Source organism: Protopterus annectens, chromosome 4.part0 (genome assembly GCF_019279795.1).
Source record: "Protopterus annectens isolate FY-2018-M chromosome 4.part0, PAN1.0, whole genome shotgun sequence".
NCBI lineage: Eukaryota > Metazoa > Chordata > Ceratodontiformes > Protopteridae > Protopterus > Protopterus annectens.
In genome coordinates this window covers 337,063,088-337,086,409 of record NC_056733.1, presented here as the reverse complement: position 1 = coordinate 337,086,409, position 23,322 = coordinate 337,063,088, and positions in this window count along the sequence as shown.

Below are 23,322 nucleotides of genomic sequence, written 5' to 3'. Positions count from 1 at the left end.
AAAAGAAAGTTTTTCCTACAATTTAGGGCAGATGAAATGTATGAAATTCAGGCATGCTTAAAAAGATGTTAGAGAGTGGGGTATGTCATTAAAACTAAAAATCAGAAGAGTGCATGACACAGAGGTTGGGAAGTAGAGATTACTTTAAAAATGGTGAATGGATTAATTCAGCACTTGTCTAGTGTGGTGTTTGTAGCTGGTAATAAGATGCATTGGTCAGCCAAAAACCTGTTTTTTCTTTGAAAATAATGACCATTCAACTAATGATTGTAAAAAAAGTTTACTTGTAACCAGTTTGTTAAAAGAGGCCATATGACAAGTAAATGTGTGGGTTTTTGAAGAATATGTATTGAGTGTACATCTATGGTTTAAATGTAGAAACAAAAGATGGCAAAGTGAAAAATAATGAAGGGGAAACTGAAGAAATTCCATTAAGTGAGGAAAAATGATGGGTTAAGTGAAAATGGAAATTAAAAATACGTGAATGTAATATCAAATGGGTTTAGTATGGAAAAACCTGATAATTCCCAACATAACTTGGGGGAGCAAGAATTTAAGGTAGCAATGGATGCAGTAAATAAAGGAGAGGATGAAGTACATAAAGTGTTTGAAAAGTCAGTTTTGGAGGGAGGGGATTAATCAGATAAATCTGAGGAAGGGGAAACTATAACTGAAAGATTATATGTGGAGAAAAGAAAAATAAAAATCTACCAGTTAAGGTTAAAAAAGTAAAGGGACTAGTGTGAGATTATCATCTTTGAATGTTAGTAGTTTAATCAATATAACAAATGGTATGAGAAGCAGAAAGGGTATATTTTTTGTTTTAAACAAACAGTAAATCCAGAAACGAGTAAAACCACAAATAAAAGAAAACAGTCACAAAACACAGAATGCAGGCAATAAGAGCCATAGAATCCACTCCAAAAAGGATTCTAATCCACAAAAATAGGTAGAAAGTACGCCAGGAACTTCACAGTCACTTCAGTTTATTATAAATAGCTATAATCGTCCCAAGTAATACTCATAGGAACTTCATCAGATATAAACATTACACAGAAATGCATTCTTTTATCCACCTTATAAAATGATGTCATTTCTTCTTCTAATCAAATACATTCTATTAAAACATAAAACAAACAGAAAAGGAAAGGAAGCAGCAGCAGTACATATAACTGACATGAACGGCTAAAACCACAGATGTACACATCCCAAAATAAACCCTACAGAAGTAAAGTTGTGGAATAAAACTATGTATATAAAAATAAAATTACAATATATAAATGTAACATATAAAAACTATCCTAAACAAGTTTCAAAATTCAAATATAGCCCAGTGATTTCATAATGAACTTTAAACGTCATTCCAATGAAAGAACAGTGACTCTCAACCATAATAACACATATAAAAAATGTATAAAAAAAAAAAATATATATATATATATATATATATATATATATATATATATGTGTGTGTGTGAATATAGTTATAGAGATTAAAAAATAATTCATCTAAGTGCTTTAAGTTTTAATAAGCAACTAATAGACAGGCTGTTAGTCAAACCTGGCCAGTGTAAAATATCTATTTGTTTAATGTTGAAGTGACTGTGAAGTTCCTGGCATACTTTCTACCTATTTTTTTTTTTTTTTTGGCTTAGAATACTTTTTGGAGTGGAGTCTATGGCTCTTATTGCCTGCATTCTGTGTTTTGTGACTGTTTCCTTTCATTTATATTTTTTGTTTACAAATTACCAGATTTATAACAGAGGTGGATAGGCTGCAGTTTTAAAAATTATGGGGACATGAAGTGATGTGGGATTTGGGAATAGAAAGGTGTTCTGGATCTTTTTGTCTTAAAGAAAGTATTAAAGTACTTAAATTATATATAGTAGTGCCAGGTAGACTGACAATGCCTGATATTAGGTGGGGATGGAGGTTTTTAGGTTAGTAGGTATGTAAAAATTTTGATGTCATATATAATGGTTGATATGTTGTCGCCTCACAGCAAGAGGTTCTCCAGTTTGATTCTCAGCTGGGGTGCCTTCTGTGCGGAGTCTGCATATCCTCCTCATGGTTGTGTGAGTTTCCTCTGGGTGCTCCGGTTTCCTCCCACATTCCAAGATATGCTACAGGTGGATTGGACACTCTAAATTGGTCCTCAGTGTGAGTGTGTACATGTGTGTGGCTTCTGTGGAAGGTTGGACACCAGGCTGGCAGCTCGACACCATAAAACTTCACTGCCAATCGTTCTGTGGACCGTTGTTTTACTGTGGCAACCCCTAATGGGAAAAGCCAAACAGAGAAGAAAAAGAAGAAGATTATTATTAGAACGGGTGATTTCAATTATAAACTTATGGAAATGAGAAGGAAACTTGGACATGATATTAAGAGAATTAAAGTTATTATGAAGACCAGACATTTTAGAGTATGGAAATATAATAATTGGACTTCTAAAAGAGGGAGTTAAAAACAGAATTTGATTATTTCTTACTTTCAGAGAACATTATGGAGTTACCAGGAGGGGTAGTTATGGCAGGTTTTTCTGATTACAGAGCAATTTGGATTGAGATAAGTTATAATAAATAATTGTCATAGAAGGTAAAGGCATTAAAAGGTGCGATGGGGGAGATATTGCTGAACGAATATCATCACAAGAGTTTAATACACCATGGGAGGACCATAGTTCTGTGATTACTTTTTTATAAAGCTGGGACAGATTGGTGGGTAGTTATGAAGAAAAAATATAAGAAAGTTTTTTTTTACAGATGGAATTGTAGGAAAAAAAGAGAATGGAGTATATTGTAGCTTGTAAAAAGAGATGTTGCAATGCGAATGCGTAGAAAAGTGCTTTACATTATTATGGGAAAGAAAGAATATTATATAAAATGAATAAAAAAAGGGCAGAACAATTATTGTATAAGCAAGAATACAATATTAGGAGAGAGAAGGAGGAAGTTTCCCCTTTTGTGCTAAGAATGTGAAAACAGAGATGGCCGTGATGAAAGAAATGAGAGATAAGGGAGGTAACAGTGAATAAAAAGAACAAAATCTGGAAAGACTGGAAAAACTAAAGACTAGCTCATACCTACTAAACTTTAAGCAATTAAGAAATTTAACTAAACAAAAAATCACATTAGACAAGAAAAATGGTCTACTATCAAAATCATAAAATCCCTATTGGCTTTTAATGAAATTGTCAAAAATAAGTCTGGAAACTGTTTTGCAGAGTGTTTATAATGCCGGATGTTTGTAAGTCAAGAATCGACATTTGGCAGCTTCTGAAATGTTTATCTTCCGCAAAAAAAGCTGTTGATAAATCATATATGTTTTTTACTGTTTTGCATGGGGGGAAAGCCCCCCTGCACCCCCATGTTGGGGGCTGTACCTACCACACCCCCTGCTAATTATATATTCTAACTCTGAGATTGCACTACAGTGAGGAAAAGGGTAATTTACCAGATCCCTTCTGTAGTGCGATCCAGTCGTAAGCAACAATGCTCAAAACAATGAACAAAGCTACATGTCAATGTTTCGAGGTGACGGGATTTCCACTCACATTGTAAACTTTTGCACCTTTACCCCCGAATTTATGAATGATGTTAAGGTAAGTTTCAAACATTTGGTAGTAAACCAAGAAAAATTGCTACACTAAGCAGCAAAATAGTCAGTTTAAAATGCCCAACTTTTCTGGTTTTCCATTAACCAACTGTCATATCCAGGACAAACCAGCCAACCATTTCCCTCCCTAGATATGTATAGAGAATGTAATGCCTCACGTTTTAACGAGCATTTCATTTAAACAGTTACTTCCTTCCTACAAAATAGTACCAGTACAACAGATATAAATCCACAACCAGGCAGCAGCTTTAGTGATTTTTATTTTAACCCAGTCCCCACCTTCACCATCAAAAAACTACTTAAATAGCTTAAACCTACCACCCTCACTCTAGATAATCTCCCACCTTAATATCTAAAAATTGCAGCTGATGCTTTAGCTCTACCAGTCTCTATACTCATAAATTATCCTTAACAGAGAACTATTTGTCCACTATATATCTGGAAGAAATACCATATTCTTCCACTGCATAAAGAGGCAATTCTACTGACCTGCCAGCTGTAGATCAATCACCGTGCTATCACCCCTATCCAAAATATTAGAGAAATGTACACATGCCCAACTGATTAAATTCCTGTTAGATAAAGCAGTTCTGTCCCCAACTCACCATGGTTTTCGACCACACCACAGCATCATCACTGCCCTACTTAGCTTTATATATTTCATAAACCATTACAGAAATAAAGGCAATCTAGTGTCTGCAGTTTTCTTGGACCTTTCAAAAGCTTTCCACATAATGTGCCACACCCTACTCATCTATAGGCTCTCTGCTCTTAGACGTGGCATCTCTTCTCTCACATGGTTTAAATACTTTTTCACTGGAGGATTCCAGTCTGTAAAATGGATCAACCCCTTCTCTTCTCACCTATCTATAACTGCAGGAGTAACTCAGAAATCCATCCTTGGCCCTCCTCTTTTCAACATCTTTATAAATGATCTCCATAAAGGCAGTAAGTATGCTACCATAGCACAGTATGACATTGACTCCACTTCTGTATCTAATGCCACTAACACTGTCAAACTTCAACAAATTACACAATAATCTCTTACATTTATTGAAACCTGGCTCTCTTAAGTCTCAACTCTTTCTAAACCCAAATAAATCAAAATTAACCCCACTGTTTCCCAAGTAGCATACCAGACTAAAGCCCTTGTTTACTATAACCTCTTTAAATTACACCCAAAATAAATTAGTATCTCCTACAAAATTGTTAGGCATTATAATTGATGAAAACTTGAAATATGATATTCACATAAAGGAAGTAATAAAAAAAAACACCAAAAACTTGGAGCATTGTACAGGATCAAACCCTAACTTACTTCCACAGTTAGGATACATCTAGTCTCTACCCTCTTACTTCCTAAACTCCTCTATGCGTCCCCCATACTGAATAATTTGCAGGCCACACAATGTTAGATGAATGTTTATAACAAAATAGCTAAATTTGCTACTAATCTGCTCTATAAAACCATTGCTTCCTGGCCATTAAACAACAAGCCTGGGTTGAACTACCATACTCTTTACATTTTACCCAACTAGGACTTGCACATAAGCTCCTTAATAACCTTACTGTTGTCCAGCCCTAACAAATTTATTACATTCTTACTCCCTGAACAGGCCACTACATTCCACTGATCAAGTTGTTCAAATTTCTAAGACATATAAGTCAGCTTGTGATGAATAATACTCTTTTTTTTTTTTTTTTGCCAAAATATGGAACTCCTTGCTACTACCCCTGAAACAACCCCACAACAAAAGAAAATTTAAATTCCAACTCAAAAATGACCTCATAGACAACTGACACTGGTCCTGATCTACTTCTGGATAAAAACAGTAAAGTTTAGACAATGTGGAGAAGTTGTTTCATACAATGAATACATGTAAAATGGAATGTAGAGTGTGTGGTGAAGAAAGCCACTTTTGGTTGACTGTGTCCAGGACAGTGTGGTCATTACTGACAAAACAAATTATATCATTATAGAAGAACAAACAATGGTTGATGAGAAGGGGGATGACAGTGAAAATAATGAGACTAATTTTGTTCAAGAAGGTGATATTCAGATAGACTTGCAATAAGTTGAAAATGAAACTTGTAATATGTTTGGACATTGAAAATGTTGAGACTCTGGCTGCACCCTACCTTTAGTCTGAGACCGGAAATACCCTGGTATGACAATAGACCCTTTCTTAAACTTCATTAAGCACACTGACATCACTATTAGAAAAACTCTTCAGCATTTGAAACCATTCTACAAAATCACACGTTTACTTTGCACCCAACTTGTCATGCTCTGGCAAGAAACGTCCTAATACCCAATTGGTATATACATTGACACTACTAACCCTACACTGTAGTACTAGTACACAAAAATTAAAACCACTATCCATAAAATCTGCAAATGTTTATTTCTGGTAGATCAAAGGACACACCTACCAACTCCTGTTGTAATTTAAATGGTTACCTACCATTGAAAGAGCAGCAATACTACTGTCCGCTCAAAATTTCAAAATCTTGAACTTGGGCCACAGCCCACCCCTAAGTAAATCACTGAAGTAGGCAGCAGAATTACTCACTAAGAGAAGACCCAGAAGAAACCGTATCCCTACTAAGACCTAGATTTAAAACAAGAATGAAATAAAGAGCTTTCTCTAAATTTGCTCCCTCTGTTTGGAACAAAATGCCAGTAAACATCAGACAAGAAACCACCCTCAACAAATTCAAAGTTGAACTAAAAAGGGCTGTCCGCAGAAATTCATGATGCAGTTGCTTCAGTAATAAAGACTAATTGAGGTTTCACTTGGGCAGAACAGCTAAAATCCTTAATTTACACTACTTTGTTTTTACTACCTCTGTGTTTCTCCTAGGAATACCCTGACTGTATTATTATCTGATATACCTGTAACTATACTGATCGTCTGTACATACTTTTTCTCTGTGCATATCCAGATCTCTAGTCTGCATTTATACTGTAAGATGCATGTTCATCTTAACATTTTATGTCAACTTGTTTCAGGTCATGGTTGAAAAAGTTCTGTCAGCCAGACCATTCACCTGTTATGAAACTGTATTCAATAAGTAAATGAATGAAGGAATGACCGAATAAATAAATAAATAATTAAAAAATTGTTAAATGAAGAAACAGACAAAGAGGAGGAAGAAGAAGAAACTTGACATTGTCACATAGTGAATGTTATTGCCCAGAGTTGTGGGCTAGATGCCACCTTGTTGGAGCAGCTCTGTACCATGCACAAGCTTGCCTGAAGGGTTGCCATACTGCTGCTGTCAGCTGGCAACCATTGCCATTGTCACTGGTAGAACAAACTATAGCATAAGCTGTGATGCCACTATTGGTCACTGGCTGTGGCATTTGAGCACCAGACTGAAGCACAACCATGTTATGCAGAATGCAGCAGCCCATAAACACTCTGCAGGCAGTAACAGGTTCATAATGAATGACTCCCCCAGCTTGTCCTGACTTTTAAAAGGACTTTGAGCTGACCAAACACTATCCCTGTCTGGGACAGTGCAATGTTAAGTCACTCCTCAGTATCTTTCTGTAGGTTAGAGACTGGTCTCATTATCTAGAATTCATGTGGATAGCATTGGTAACCTGGACAACAAAACACACAGGCTACACATAAAATCGAGGCAGGATTACTCAGTACTACCTATGCTACTATATAGATAAAAAAAATAACTATGCGTAATAAGATTTTAATATCTTGCACTTACTAACTAGATGACTGTGAGGAATCCTACCATACAAGAAGAGGTGGTACAGTGAACTTCTGTGCCACATGTGAGAATCATGGCCCCTACCAGGATGCTTAGCTGATATATTTGTGGTGGACCTCCGTGCATTGCACACTACCTGGTAGCTGACACTTGACAGAATGGTAATTCTTTGTGTTATGGTGCCACACCCCTTGTGGTCCAGATGGGGCCCTTATAGCACATGGGTGCAATCTATTGCACCATGATCCTCAAGAAAATGTGCCATTCTGCGGAAGTCACTCACGGTACTAGCTCAGTCCTGTGGTGTCACTGGGATATGGATATGCTCATCCACATATGCCAAGACTAAATCAAGGAGCTGCTGCAGTATCCTGTATACAGAAGCCTGTAAGATACTCAATGTGGTCCCAGTCTACCTCTGATAGGCCACCATGGCAAGTATAGTGAAGGCTGTACATATCTTGGTATCCACAGATATAGGGAGGTCATGCATCCTTCCAGTTCCTGTTTGTGAAACGTGTAAGCTTACCAAAGCCCTCACTATATTCTTTTTTAAAACACCTTTTTAAAATTATAACTTAAGACGTAGGCGCACATATATTAACAGAAAAGAAAACGAAACATATTAACATTTTTTAATTTACATACATTAAACATTACATATATGTTTTCTGTCTTTATAACAACTATAATTCAGTCCAACATTACATAAATTGCTCAGTTCCTGCCTTCTCTTAAACCTCACTCTTCCTCTTATACATTACTCCAGATGTATTTTTCCCAAATATTCAATTTATTTCTATGCAGTTTGTTTGTTCCCTTTTCCAAACATCCCACTTCCAGTTCTTTTAGCTCTTTTTCAATATTCAGTACTTCAAATACAGTTGGTTTAGATTTTGATTCACATTTTCTTGTAATTTTTTCCCCTTATTATATTCTTGTTCTCTCTAAACATGCCCAATGACTCCTGTTCAGCAAAGTTCAGGTGCGTTATTCCAAAGTTCAGGTAAGTTATTCTTTGCCTGTACCATCTTCTCTTGTGATCATCATAAGTGCTTCATGCATTAGGTTTCAGTGTGACTGAAATAAGCAACTCACTGTGGGAAACAGTCAAGCTTCCAGCAAAACCGAGCACCTCCACAGATTGCAAAGAGGTCATATGGGGTGCAGATTCACTTTTTATAAGCCTGGCAAATAGGCATCAAAAAGTGATTATGAATTAACAAATAGGTGGGAAAGAAGACAAATTTACGTAAGTAAGTTGCACATTTCTCATTTGCATCTCATTATTTTCCTCATTTCCATAAGACTTTCTCAGTCATCTTCTAACTGTTCTCCTTTGGCAACAGCTTCTGTCATGTCTGCTGTATCCTCATACCTAAAACACAGATGAATTCTGTGTGGTGAAGTCAATACGACAATGGGCAACAACAAAGAGAATCCAGTTTTGTTCAACCAAATTTTTAATTCAAATTATGTAGATAATATAAAATTAGCTGAGCATTTTCTTTCCTGACATTAGGGACTTCATTAGAACAAATAGTCTAAAATGCAGACATCATACTGGATGTTTAAAGGTAAAGCCACACCTCCAAAAAGGTTAAAACCAATAAGTTCATATTACTAATTCAAGACAATGTTAATGCTTAGAATTTTTAAAGAGGCAAACCACATTTTTTTTGGATGATTACACTTTCAGTCTCTTAAGTTTTAATACAGCAGCAATGGAACAGGCATCATTAAAACCTGGTGATGCTCATTGATTAAATAACCCCTAAGATGAAAAAACTGCCTGTTCAACAATAGTAAACTTGAAAAAATGCATTGGAAATTGTGCAGTGTGCCTGTATAAGGTGTTTGTATTCTTGCATTTTTTAATGTCAAGTAGGTGTTCATAAATTCTCTCCTTTAATCTCCGAGAAGTTTTGCCCACATAAAATGCTGAGGATGTGTTACAACAGGCCAGATAAACAATATGTTTAGAATCACATGAAAAGTGCCCTTTTATAGAATAGGTGCTACCTCTGACCATAACTTAATTTCCCACTAGTATGTTGGGCACTGTGAGCACTTCCCACATTTTATGATGCCTTTTTTCTGACTGTACAAAATAGCATTCTGCTTCCATAATTTTTTGAAAGATGTATCCTTTTTATAAACACCATATGGTCTATCTCCAGTTTTATTAAGAAGATCATAATCAGAGGAAAACTGATCCAATTCTTTCTAAGGCAATTAAAAATACCCTTACTGTCCAAATTGTAAGCAGTAATAAAGCACTTGTGCTGTTGATTCAACAGGTTCCCTCCACTGCTGTTAGCTGTATCAATATTATTGTCAGTGGGCATTAACATTGGGACATTTTTCCCACATAGAATGGGTTTGTAAAACCCTAATTGTCTTTTTGTAATGACCTCCTGTTTTATTGGTTCCTCAAAGGAAATAGGATAATCTCTCCTAATAAACATGCTCTGGATATTGTCACACTTCTCTATAAAGATTTTTATGTCTGTAATCATCCTGGCCATTCTCACAAGCTGCCCATTCGCCATTGTCTTTTTCTGATGCAAAGGGTGCCAGCTCGAGAAATGCAGATAAGTATTAGAAAAAGTAGGTTTGTGATAAATGTTAGCTAAAAAGGCTTTGTGTTCATGCTTTTTCATTATTCAACATCTAAAAATCAAATGCTGTCCCTGTTATAGGGCCAAGAAAATTAAAAAAAAAAGGAATGATATTATTAATGTAATTAAAAAGTGCCAGTGCCAATATTGCAGATGTTTTAAATTTGACAGCTCCTGTAGTTAAAACATATGCTTTATTCAAAATAAACACTAAATACAAAATAAAAATTGAGTGCTTTCATCCATCATTATCGGGACTTCATCAAGTTTAAACAATGTACCTCTATGTTCTTTTTAAATTATAATTAACCAATCAGATTTCATCTAATTAAACATTGCAATCAACAGTTAAAGCAAAATGAAAAACTGTTTAAAATATCAAATAAGTTCCAATAGGTAACAAATCTCTTTGAAAGTCATTAGACTTTAAAAACAATCTAAAGTAAAAACAATCCTAGAACTATTGTGTTTGCTTAAACAAGAAAAAACATGTCCCATTCCACTAAATGTTACGTTTTTAATTCTGAATTTTGTTCTTTGATTCATATGTATTTCAGATTCCTTGATGACATTTTAATTCTCTGGAAGGGCACTGTCAAGGAATTAAAATCATCCAAATACTACTAACTTTTTAAGATTTACTTTTCATTATAATAGTGAAGAGATCAATTATTTGGATGTAACTTTGGCCAAAAACAGGAATTTGAATAGATTTACATCCAATATTTATAGAGAAAAAACTTTTTTCAAATTCATATTTATATTTCAACAGTCACCCCTTTTACCAGTAGAAGGGAATTGTTAAAGGACAGATGTTACGCCAGTCTAGATTAATAAGTAGTGATAAGAATTTTGAAAGAAAAATGTATCATTTGCAGAATATATTGAGGGATTGAGGATATCCAGTTAATTTGTTAACATCTGTTAAAAAAAGAGGTTTTAATAATCCTAAACCTGACAATGAAGTCTCTATTCATGGAACAATGCAAAAAAAAAAAAAAAAAAAAAAAACAAGCAGGATATTACCATTTGTAATATCCTATAATCGGGCAATAGTAAAAGATATGGGTGTGTTTAAACAACTTTGACATGTAGTTTTCCCTAGTGACAATGTGGATGTAATGGGGAGACAGCCTATGGTGGTCTGCAGTAGAGGCTCCAATATTAAGAATTTGTTGGAATGACATTTTGATAAATTTAATATCAATGGAGTTCACTGTATGACAAAGTCCAAAAGATGTAAATTAAGTAGGTTTGTACATGAGGGTCCTTATTTAGTCATGGAGAATTATTTTTGAACTTTACTTTGTCCACGCAAATGTGATTGTAACTCCACTCAATTGATATATGTAGTTACATGTGATAATTGTATGGCATTTTATGTAGGTAAAATGACCCGTAAGCCAAAGGATCGTATGAGAGAGCATCTCTATGATATTAAAAAATGTAATCCTACCAATGCCTTGTACAAACATTCTACAACATGTTCAAGTTTTAAAAGGTTTAGGTTTTTTGTTATAGATCGACTTTTTAAATTGATAAGAGGGGGTGATGAAGATGGCAATTGAGATTAAATGCATGTCAACCCCCTGGACTTAATAACTCAGTATCACTCACAAGTGTCCTAAAGGACTGGGCAAACAAATGATGTTGATTTTAAAAATATGATTAAAACTGCTATTTGTAATTAGATTGTTTTATATATTTTTAATGGATTTTTAACTTATTCATAACATGTAGGTTGATACTCGATTGCAATTTACTGGATGTTTACATACAATAATGTATATGTATTTATAAAAAAACTGATCTGACACGTTTATATTTATTTTAGCAAACAGAGTTGTTCTAACATTGTTTTTATATTAGAGTTTTGTAAAGTGTGATGACATTCAAAGTGATTTGTTACCTATTAGAACTTATTTGCTATTTTATTAAATAAACAGTTTTTCATTTTGCTTTAACTGTTGATTGTAATGTTTAATTAGATGAAATCTGGTTGTTAATTATAACTTAAAAAGGAAACAGATCTAGATTGTTTAAACTGTGATGAAGTCCCAATAATAACGGATGAAAGTGTTCAGTTTTTATTTCGTATTTGGTGTTTATTTTGAATAAAGTGTATGTTTTAACTAGAGGAGCTTTTTTCTTTGGTAACTAGAGGAGCTGTCAAGTTTCATTTTTATTAAAGGATATTAACAGCTTTTGATTTTGGTATTTGACATTATTTGCAATTTATGGTGAAAGTGGAGTTACTACAGTGTGATCAGACATTTTAAACATCCTGGCTGAACTTCTGGTTGGTTGCTAGTCTTAGAGTCGACAGTGCTGTTGGACATTTGATAAGTAGCCATGATAAATGAGAATGTTATATTTGTGGGGAAATGGGACATGATACAAAAAATGTGAATTGAAATTTTATAAATGTAACAAAATTGGACATTTATGGGTGGATTGCAAACATGAACATAAGAGTAAAGAAAAAGAAAGAGAAGAAAATGAATAAAGAAGAAAGTTTAGAAGTAGTAGAAATAGAAGAAACATTAGATGAAAAAAATTATAAAGGGCATAGAAGAAGGTTCTGAAATGAGTGATGAGGAAAACATACTTTGGTAGGTAGTAAAAGGGAAAAAACAACAGAATTAATTTGTTAAAAGGGCAAAAGACAGAAAAAGAAAATTTAAAGGGATAATTACAAATGAAAAAGAAAGGAAATAGATGAAAAAGAATATATATAGCTAATGACTGGGGTGGAATAATGGTTAAGGCGTTTATCTGAAAGACACAAGGTGCAGTGGCCTATTAAGAATGCTATTCTAGTAATTAGCTGTGAGCTTATGAAACCATGAATCTAAGGAAAAGGGAAAATTAAAAATTTAGAATGCTTTCTGTAAACTTGTATAGTTTTAAGAATATAGTAAGAAGAATAGGGATTTTGGAGTGTTGTAGTACATGCGATGTACATGTAGTAATATTAGAAGACACACAATATTTAACAAATGTAGAAAGATTACAAACAGAGAAACTATGGGGAGAAAAGATAATCTGGAATATGGAAAATGAGATATGTTCTAGAATAGCAGTATACTGTAGAAAAATGGTAAAGATATTAGATGTAGCTTTAGCAAAAATAGGAAGATTAACCCTTGTAGATTTAAAATGGAAAGAACAAGTGTACAGTTATAGCATTATATGCTTATACTAATTGTAAAGAAAGGGAAAGCTTATTGGATCAGATTTTAGACTATGTAGTGATAAATATGAATATTAGAATAGCAGAAGACTTTAACTATAATTTAAGAGGCAATAGTACAAACAAAGAAAATGATATAAGAACAGTATTAGAAGTTATAAAATGTGATAAGTTAAAGTGTTGGGACAACAATTCATGGACTTACAAAAAGGGTATGTATAGAACTGAAATAGATAATTTTATAATATCAGAAGATTTAGTTATAGGAGAAGCTGAAGTAGTTGAAACAGGATTTTCTGATCATCTTACAGTATGGCTAAAGGTAAAGGAAAACAAGGAATATGTAAAACAGGCAAAGGAATAAAAAGGATAAATGAGAAAGCATTAAATGTAAAAGGAAAGATTAGTAGTACAGTTATGGAAAGATTATATTATTATGAGAACATTTTATAAACATTGGTCTATATGGTGGTTGGTATTTGAGGACAAATTAAAAACATTTTTTTACAGTGGCAATATGATGTATGATGTGAGAAAAGTATAGAAAGGAAAATATTAAAGAACATATAATGATGCAATGGAAGATTTAGAACATAATGATACAAAGTTCATTGACAGAAAAAGAATAATCTGAAAAAAAAAATCAAGAAAAAAATACAAGAATTGTTATATTAACAAAGATATTTTCTACAGGGGAAAAAGAGAAAAAGTATCAAGTTACTTAATCAGATTAGTAAAGGAAGATGGTAATGCATTGAGATAAAATAAAAATCTAAAAGGAGAAATAGAAAGAACTCAAGGAAAGATTATGAATAGTGTAGTACAATATGTACAAGAAATGTTTAAAGAAAAAAGAAGGTAGTGAGCAAAACATGGAAAGTAAAAAGTTAACAGAAAAAAAAGAATAAAGATTTGGAAAATGGGGTTCCTTTAAATGAGCTAGATAAAGTATTAGAACAAGTAAATATAGATTCAGCTGCAGGACCAAATGGAATAGGGTGTGAAATGTATAAACAATTAAGGGATTGGCAAAAAAATATTTTTTGAAGATTTTGAATAAATTTTGAATGAAGGTTTTATGTATAAAGAATTATGTAGTGGAATAGTTAAATTTATATGAAAGAAGGAAGATAGAAGGAAATTAAAAACTGGAAATCGGTAGTATTAAATAATAATGACAAGATCTTTATGAAAATAATTCAAAAGAGATTTGAAACTAAAATGGAAAATATTATGGAAGATAGTATATATAGTATAAAGGGGAAGGCTTGTCAAGAATTGTTAGTGATATAAAAATTGTGAATGATATTATGAATAGAAAAGAATAAGCATAAATCATGATAGGAGACCTTAATAAGGCATTTGATACAATTGAACATGAAATCTTATGGGTAATAATGAAAGAATTTAATATAAGTGAGAAAGTTAGGACATTATGTATGTCAGCATATAGTAGCAATAAAGTAAAAGTACTTGTAAATGGATGGTTAAGCCAAAGGGTACATATAAACATTAGTGTAGGACAGGATGTCCAATGAGTTGTATACTATTTTTATTAGTTATGAATGTGATAGTACATGAAATAAATTACAAAATGAAGGAAGTGTGGTATATAATACCTGAAGGGGTAAGAATTATAATTGCAAACAAAAATAAAATTTAGATAAAACAAGTAATAATTTGCACAAATGAGTGTCTAAAGGTTGTAGGGATGGCATTAAGTAAAGAGAAAATTAAAAGTTTAGGTGATGTAATAAAGATGGGGGTATATATTTTATAATGAATAAAATGTCTATGTTGGGTATAACATTTGGGAACAAAGATGTAAGTAGAATTCAGTGGGGAAAAAGCAATAGAAGTAATAAAACAAACCCATATTTTCTGGAGAATATGCAGATTATCATTCAGAAAACAAGCTTATTTGATAAATGTGGTACTGATGAGAAAAATAGCATACTTAGCAAGTGTATGTATGTTGCTAACAGTATTTGAAAAGGAATTGTTACAGATTTTTTTTTTATTTATGTAGGGTTTTAGATTATACCCAGTAAAAAAAGAGGTGTTTTGTACATAAATAAAGAGGAAGGAGGTTTAGGGTTAATTAACCCAGTGGTATATGCTGCTATATTAAATTTGTACACAGTGTTAAAGTAGATAAATTAAAAAGATGAGACATAGTAGTAAAATTGTGTAAATATAAGTTTGATAAATTTTGTGGTATGGCAAAAAGAGTAAAAGAGAAAAAAGAGTGTATAAATGAAGAAATAAAAAGTTCCCAAGAAAAAATATTTTTGTGGAAAATGAAGATAATATAGAAAAAGATAGAAAACTATGGTATAAGAATGTAATGATAAAACATTTATATGTAAAACCATGGAAAAATCAAAGCTATAAAAATAAGAAGCAAATGGTGTAATCAGAAAGTAAAATGTCTGTATTTTTGTGGAGACTGGTAACAGATAAATTACCAGTTAAAGGAAAAATGCCATATAAAAAGAAAAGTGATAGAATATGTTTACACTGTCAAGAAGAAACTATGGAATATCTGTTTTTGAAATTTGAAAGTGTAAAGAAGTTATGGGGAAAACTGTTTAAAGAAGATTTTTTCTCAAAGTTAAAAAAGAATTGGATAAAATAAACATGGATATGATTAAATATAGATATTATAAGAATAGAAGTAAAGAATATGTTAAAAGAAATGAAAAGTTATTTTATGTCATATTGTTTATATGGCATGAAAGAATAAATGAAATTATGTTTAATGGTAAATGGATTTTAGCAATAATATTAAGTAAAATCAGATGGTAGTTATGGAAAAAGGAGTGGAAGTCTAATAGGGATGAAACTTTAGTACGATTGTAAAAACAAAATTCTGAATATGTGTAAAGAGATTTGTATGTGTGTACATTTGTACATTTATAAATATTTGTTGTTGTTGTTGTGTCTTTCGGCTTATCCCGGTTAGGGGTCGCCACAGTGGAACTCCGGTCCGCTAATGTTTGGTAGTGGATTTTTACGTGCTGAGTTACCAGCCCTGATGCACAGCCTTCAACAAAGGCATGCTCATGCCTCCACACAGAAGACGCTCTAGCTGAGAATCAAACGGGACAACGTCTTGCTGTGAGGCGACAATGCTACCGCAGCACCATTACCGCGGGTACATTTATAAATATTTGTAAAACCACTTATTTACAACATATTTGCATATTTACAAATATTTACAAACATTTATAAATATTTGGAAATATGCAAATATGTTGTAAATAAGTGGTTTTGCATATAAATAAACAGCCCTACTCTTTTTTGATAAATGTAGAGGGATCTCTTACTTCCATATGAGCTACCCACCAACTCGGGCAGATGGGGCCTTCATTTAAAGTCTTATCAGAAAGACAGCACACTCAGGAGTGTAGCACCCCCCATGACTGCAGTGTCAGGTATATGAAAACCAATCCAATGATTTGGTGTGGGAATAGAACCCACAACCTTCTAAACCAAAAGTGAGTGAACTGTCTATTGAACTACTGAGACTGATTATCTTCTGTTACTTTTTTTGCCAGTGAAAAATTATACAGGCCAGCTGTCATGCACAAAGAGCCAACAAAAGAGATAAAGGTTCAAGAAGAAAGAAAACCTAATGAGTAGGACAGTCCTCCTATAAACCTAGAACCCCTACTCCCTATTCTTGGAGACACTAGGAATCAGTGATCCAAAAGAAGGAAAATGGAGGTAAAGTAGGTAGCAGCTTGCAATACAACAGTCATCTGAGTCATCCTTCTACAGTTATGGTGAGTTCTCACACAACTGTGATATGTTCTTCATATGGATCACTGTTGTAGAATTGCTGATATACAGGACACATTCCCATACTTGAATCATGAGTATGGTAGAGGATCAAGGTCAGTTGACATAGGTATATCCTTCAGATCAGCCCCTGCAGAACTGTCCCCTCAGGCCCTCGTCTACTTTTAGATGAGACATACAATATTTAATGCTTTGAAAAGGTATGAACTTATGAACAGGTGGCCAGCTCATAGACGCTCTGGGACAAAAAGATTAAGTGGAAGATGCTTTAGTGGAATGCATTCAAACATGTTTCTGCAGAGATCTGCCCCTTGTTTCAAAGAAAAAAATGTTCAGTGAGTTTGCTTAAGATACCGATTTACCCTTCTTTTCCTAGGTAGATGCCACACATAACTTGATCTGTCTGTCTTTTCGTTTTGAATCTATCCAAATAGTATTTCAACTGCCTGTTGACATCCAAAAGGTGCAAGAACTTTTCGTTTTTGTTTTGAGGGCAATGAAAAACATTGGGAGGTACATAGTCTGGTCAGGAGACAGTTTTCACGTGGCTTCCAGTTATAAATGCAGTGAAGCTGACCCTGTCCCTGCAAAAGACTAGTAAAGGCACCTTACATATGAGATCTTATACCATTGAAATCGTTCTGTCTGATATGATAATCACTAAAAAAATTACCTTCAATGATTGATATCTGAGTGGTATTGAAAATGCCAGCTCATAAGGGTTCCATGGTCAGTTGTTTGAGGATGAAAGTGAGGTCCCAAGATAGAGAGACTGTTCTCCTACATGACATGAGGAGAATTTTTTCCTTTGAAAGCTAACCACTATTTTGTTTCCCAAAGGGTATACCTGTTAGAAAATGCAAGCCAAGATGGCAGCAACATTCATTTTGATATGAAGCAAGACAGTCATGAGATATGAAAGGTAAGAGTAAATGAGGGAAATCCCTGCTTCCAAAGTCCCAGTTCCTGTTTTTGCACCAAAGGAAAAAATCTTCCATTTTGCCAGACATGGCTTCTTTGTACTGTGTTTCCTCGCTTCTTTCAATACAGTTAGCATATCATGAGAACAGAGGTACCTGAGGAGAATAGAGTCAGATCAAAGCCTAGAAGATGCTACCTGGCTTTCAGCTGTCAGCAAAACTTCAGATTTAGCTTCCATTTAGTTCTCTGACAGAGTCTTGTTCAGATCATCCTCGGTGTTGTTGCATTACAGAAATATATACACTGCTTTGAGTTCCAGATTCTCCCATACTGCTGACTCCTATGAACCATTCTCCCTTTTTTGTTTATGTACCATACCACTATGACATTTTCTGTGCTGAGCAAGAGGACATTTTATTTTCTCTGGGCACTGAATGCCCAGACAGTGAGGACTGCCAACATTTCTTTTAGACTAATATGCAAGTTACTTTATATAGGAGAGAGACTCCCTGAAATGACATGGTGTCTTAATGAGCAAACTAAAATAAATAAATAAATAAAAGTCCAAGGCACTGACCATCAGAGTCTGAATTAGCTTAGGATGAAAAAAAGAGCCTACCACTTTTTAGAACCTGCTCTGTGCATCAAACAAACTTCTGTAAATGTGACTTCTCCACAAGCATCTTGTCCATGGGTTCTGAATGCTAATTCCAAAAGGACTTCAGAACCACTTGATTTTTCACATAAGCAATCTAGATATGGGAATTATGAGGATCTCCAAGGTCATAGAGCCTAGTGCCCTGATGTGAATTTACTGCCAGTCGTATAGTCCCTGATGACCTGATCGAGAAATATTTTTTTTGCAGGAACATGGCCCCATCTTTCAGCAGATGTATGTTACATTGTTCTGCATTCATAGGAATTTATTTTCCTTGTCCAGACTAAGGCATGATCTGGATAAGTTCTTGAAGCAATCTCTAGTGATTCACAGGCTGTCAGAATTACCCTGCTGTGTCTGGACCAGAAGGAAGCAATCAGCCAAGTACAGGTCAATGTGTACTCTTTTCATGTTCAGAAACTCTACACAGTAATGCTACTCTCTTCATGAACACCCTGAGTATGGTAGAGACCAAAGTTAATGAAGCAAACTGGCAGAAATTTCCTGAGACATTGTCTTGACTTTTTTCCTTTGGTTGCCAGTTATAGTTGCATGTTGTGTGAGTATATATGTAAACATACACCCCAATAGCAGACCCTACATAAAGGCTATATACATTTTATCTATCTATCTATCTATCTGGCTGTCTATTCATCTATCTTTCTGTCCTTTATTGACTGTGTTAGCCTCACTAGGCTAGTGGCTTCTTTTTAGGGAAGGGGGGAATTTGGCTATGGTAGTGGGGAACCTCTGCTCTTTTTGATTGGTGCCATGGGATCTTTTACATCCACCTGGGCTACCACCAACTCAACCAGATGGGATCTCAGTTTAACATCTTATCTGAGGGATGACACACTAAGGAGTGTAGCAATCCAATCATCTGGAGTGAGAACAAAACCCACAACCTTCAGACATTTATCTACAGTCTTAGTCTGTACCCCCTAGCACTTTATAAAAAAACTAGTAAAATTCCCCTAAATCCATCATATTTATATTACTTGCCTAAACATAAAGTTTACAGACTGTACTTGTGAGACACATATAAATACATAACTCCAAAACAGCTTTCGTTTCTTCCAAATACCCACAATCCCAAATATAAGCATAATTAAAAAAAGAAAAGAAGTTAAGTAAAACCCATACCACTTTCATCATTCACTTCATGGTAAAAAATAATATATTTACATACCACATATAGAAAACACATACAAACAACCCCCCCATCAAGAAAAACAGATGTCTTCCTATATGTAACTCCTAAAATAAGGAATATGTCAGATTTAAAAGAATAGGATATAAAATAAAACACTAATCGCATTAAGTGTTTGGAAAATTACTACCAGCAAAATAGAACCCGTTTAATTACATAAACTAAGAATAATCCAATAAAAACATAACTCAGCAATAAAATTAATAAATGATAATATAATACATAGCTACAAATTATCTAAAAAATTTTAATTGACTTAAAAAAAAAAAAAAAAAAAAAAAAAAACACCTCAGAATTTAAGTAAAAACTCCCTCAGGGATTCAAAAAAAAAAAACAGTGCGCACTTTAAGGACTATGGTAAAAAAGCCCAGTTACCTCAACAGGGTATTTTGTGATTCTGAGACACATTAGCTGCAATGAGGAAAGACCTCATTATCAGTCAATTTGTATGTATGTAAATCGATGTTAAGTACTATCGATGCAGACCAGCACTTTCCTGCAGTAGTTACTGGTGGCAGCCAGTGCATCATGTTAGCACAGGTATCCCCCTTCACTCCCCCCACATAATACACGCATTCAAAGGCACACACACACACGCGCGCACACACACACACACACACACACACACACACACACACACACACACACACACACACACACACACACACACACACACACACACCACATACCCCATAACTGTCCCTATGCTGTGAGAACATCCCCAATCTCTCCTTTTTTGTGCCCTCATAAATCACTGACGGTTACAGTCAGTCATTAATGCCAGACAATAGAGTTTCACATTTCATATCCTTCATTAAGTCCATGGTCCTGAAAAATCTGTTATACTACTGAATTTCTAAGTTTGAGGGATGAATTTTATCCCACCATTAATTTTGTCTTTGTCTTGATTTCTTGCTCTTCAAGTTTGATAGATATGCCTAATATTCCCTGTCCCTCTTCCTCGTAAGTCATAAACTGTTGCAGGCATTGAATAATGCAAACATTTCTCATTATATGTTTAAAACAAACTGCTGTACTAACTCTTCACTTAGTGCAATGGGTTAATGCTGAGAATTCTTGTGGTAAGGGGTACAGGCTTTGAAGACCCCCCTGTAATTTACATAATTTTTAAAAGTCTTATTTTGTTGTACATTATATTCTTGGTGTCTAGCTGTGGCACAGTGGACTAATAGCCTGTATGGGAAGATACAGGATTAAAATCCCTTTTAATGCCTTTAAGGCATGCTACTTATAACTCTGGTGTCTAGTGGTTCCCTGCATCACAACGTTTTTATAATTAAAGTATCCTTGGTGTCTAGTGTTTCCTCTGGACCCATGTATTCAGAGTTTTCCCTGGTGTCTAGGGGACCCCCCCCAATCCTGATATGTTTAAGTGCCATTTAAGCACAAGATGTAATCTGTCTCCTTGGACTCTAGTTTTTTCCCCGATCACATTAAGACAAGAAATCTAAAAGTTCTCCCTGGTATCAAGTGTGTTTCCTGACCCATGTTATGTATAACTGCCATTAAGGCATGATGATAAAGGTTATCCCTAGTGGCTAATGTTTCTTCTCTTCCACATTTTTAGAGTTTTTCTCGGTGGCTAGTGGTTCCCTCAACCCTGATCAATATTAGGTTTTACGTGCCATTAAGACACAATTTTCAATAGTTATTCCCAGTTGTCTGGTGTTACCCCCGACCCACGTTGTGTTTAAGTGTCTTTCAGCACATTGTGTAGAGTAATCCCTTGTGCCTAGCGTTCATTGACCCTTTGTACCATTAAGGTATGTAGCTAAAAAGTTATCCCTGGAACTATAGGCTTTGCTCATTAGTCTACAGGTGTGTGGAAGCATATTAAAAGACCATGATCATTACCATGAAAGGCCATGTTAAGTATTAACTGCTCGGCTGCATAAATGCCTTAGGACAGGCAGTACCAAGGAGCACACACATGGCTGATTAGCCTGTCTTTCCCCTGGATTTCCTCATTAGCATTTAACATAGCCACAGACACAGCCCACTGTGGTGCTGCGTGTCTTCATATTGCAGCACTGTGGTAGGTCTGTATCTGAATCAGAAATGGTTACCATGATGTGTATACCTTTTGTACACTTCTCAGAAACCATTCTGAATTGGGCCCTCAGGAAACTTAACAGAAATTACATGAAGTCCTGTTCAGCAGTAAGGTATACAGTTATCATAGCCTGTCAACGTCAGAGGGCTGCAATTAGTGCACATGTGCTGGAATAAGCTAAAAGTGGTATTTTGACCTAATTTCAGAGCCAAAAAACAGGAAAGTACTTTATTTTTCTGTACTTATCACATGTTAATTTCCGCTGTTTTTAGTGTTATTTAAACAGTTTTTGCTCATTTTTATTTTTTTTTTGCTGGAAGCAAAAAGTGTTGTGTTTTTACAGTCGCCTGACTGAGTTGTTCCCTCAGCTAAATCTACTCTACATTATTAAGTACTTTGTTGTTTTCTGTGCTAAGTCTACTGTTTTTCCCCAGTTTTAACTATTTACAACTTAGTTGCTGTTACAGTGAAGTTTTGGTTAAGTGTGCAGGCAGTTTGGGAGTCAGTAGTGATTATTCTTTGGGAAAGGATAAGCTGCTGCTGTTTCTAGGAAGCTGACTGTTGCTCATCCAGTCAGGATAAAATAGATGAGTCTTCGTGGGTTCTGTTCAAGCAGCTTTATTAATTTACAAACACATCAGGATTGAGGCTTAATAACTTTAACTTAGATAAACTTATAAACAAACTAGCTATTACACTCATACAAGCTCACTCTCTGGCTGTACTCTCAAAATGGCACTGAAGCTATCACGTGCTTGCTATTTATATGCATGTTCTGACCTTGAAACGCTTCTTAAAGGTACAACACACATACACTGTTCTACATCCTCCTTTGAGAAATGACTCATGCAATATTGATGACATTAATTGACAAGCAATAGATACAAATAGGTTGCTGTGTATTTCACACTAGGTCTGGAAATACGACCAAATCGTGTGACATAGAAATTAGAATTAGGTCTAGCAATTGGGAGTGTCTCTGCTGAATGTTTAACTTTGGGGACATCAGGAACATCATCAGGAATGGAAGTAGATGGTAAGACACGTTCTGCAACAAGAACATTGTCCGGATTGCTATGAGATCTAGAGCCTGTATCACAAGAACAATGCTGCGATATCGGTTCTGATACAGGAAGACGATATCTGTGATTTCTCCTGTACTCCATACCCTCAGATTCTACAAAGTAGGATCTCAGCTTGGCATATATACCTGTTACTTGACCAATCCAGTAGAAACCTTTCGCCATTTGTATGCTCACTGTCTCTCCTTCTTTCAATGGATGAAGAAATATGCTCGATTCATCATAGTTGGACTTCTGGAAAGAACACTGTTTGAATAGTTGTGCTCTGATTGTCCTGTTGTTCTTAGCTTTAGGCCTCAACAAACTGGAACTCATAGGCGATGTTGTTCTGGTTTGCCTAGATAGAAGTCTCTGAGCAGGTGAGCCAAGTATGTTGTCAAGGGGTATGTTTCTGAGATTGAGTAAATTC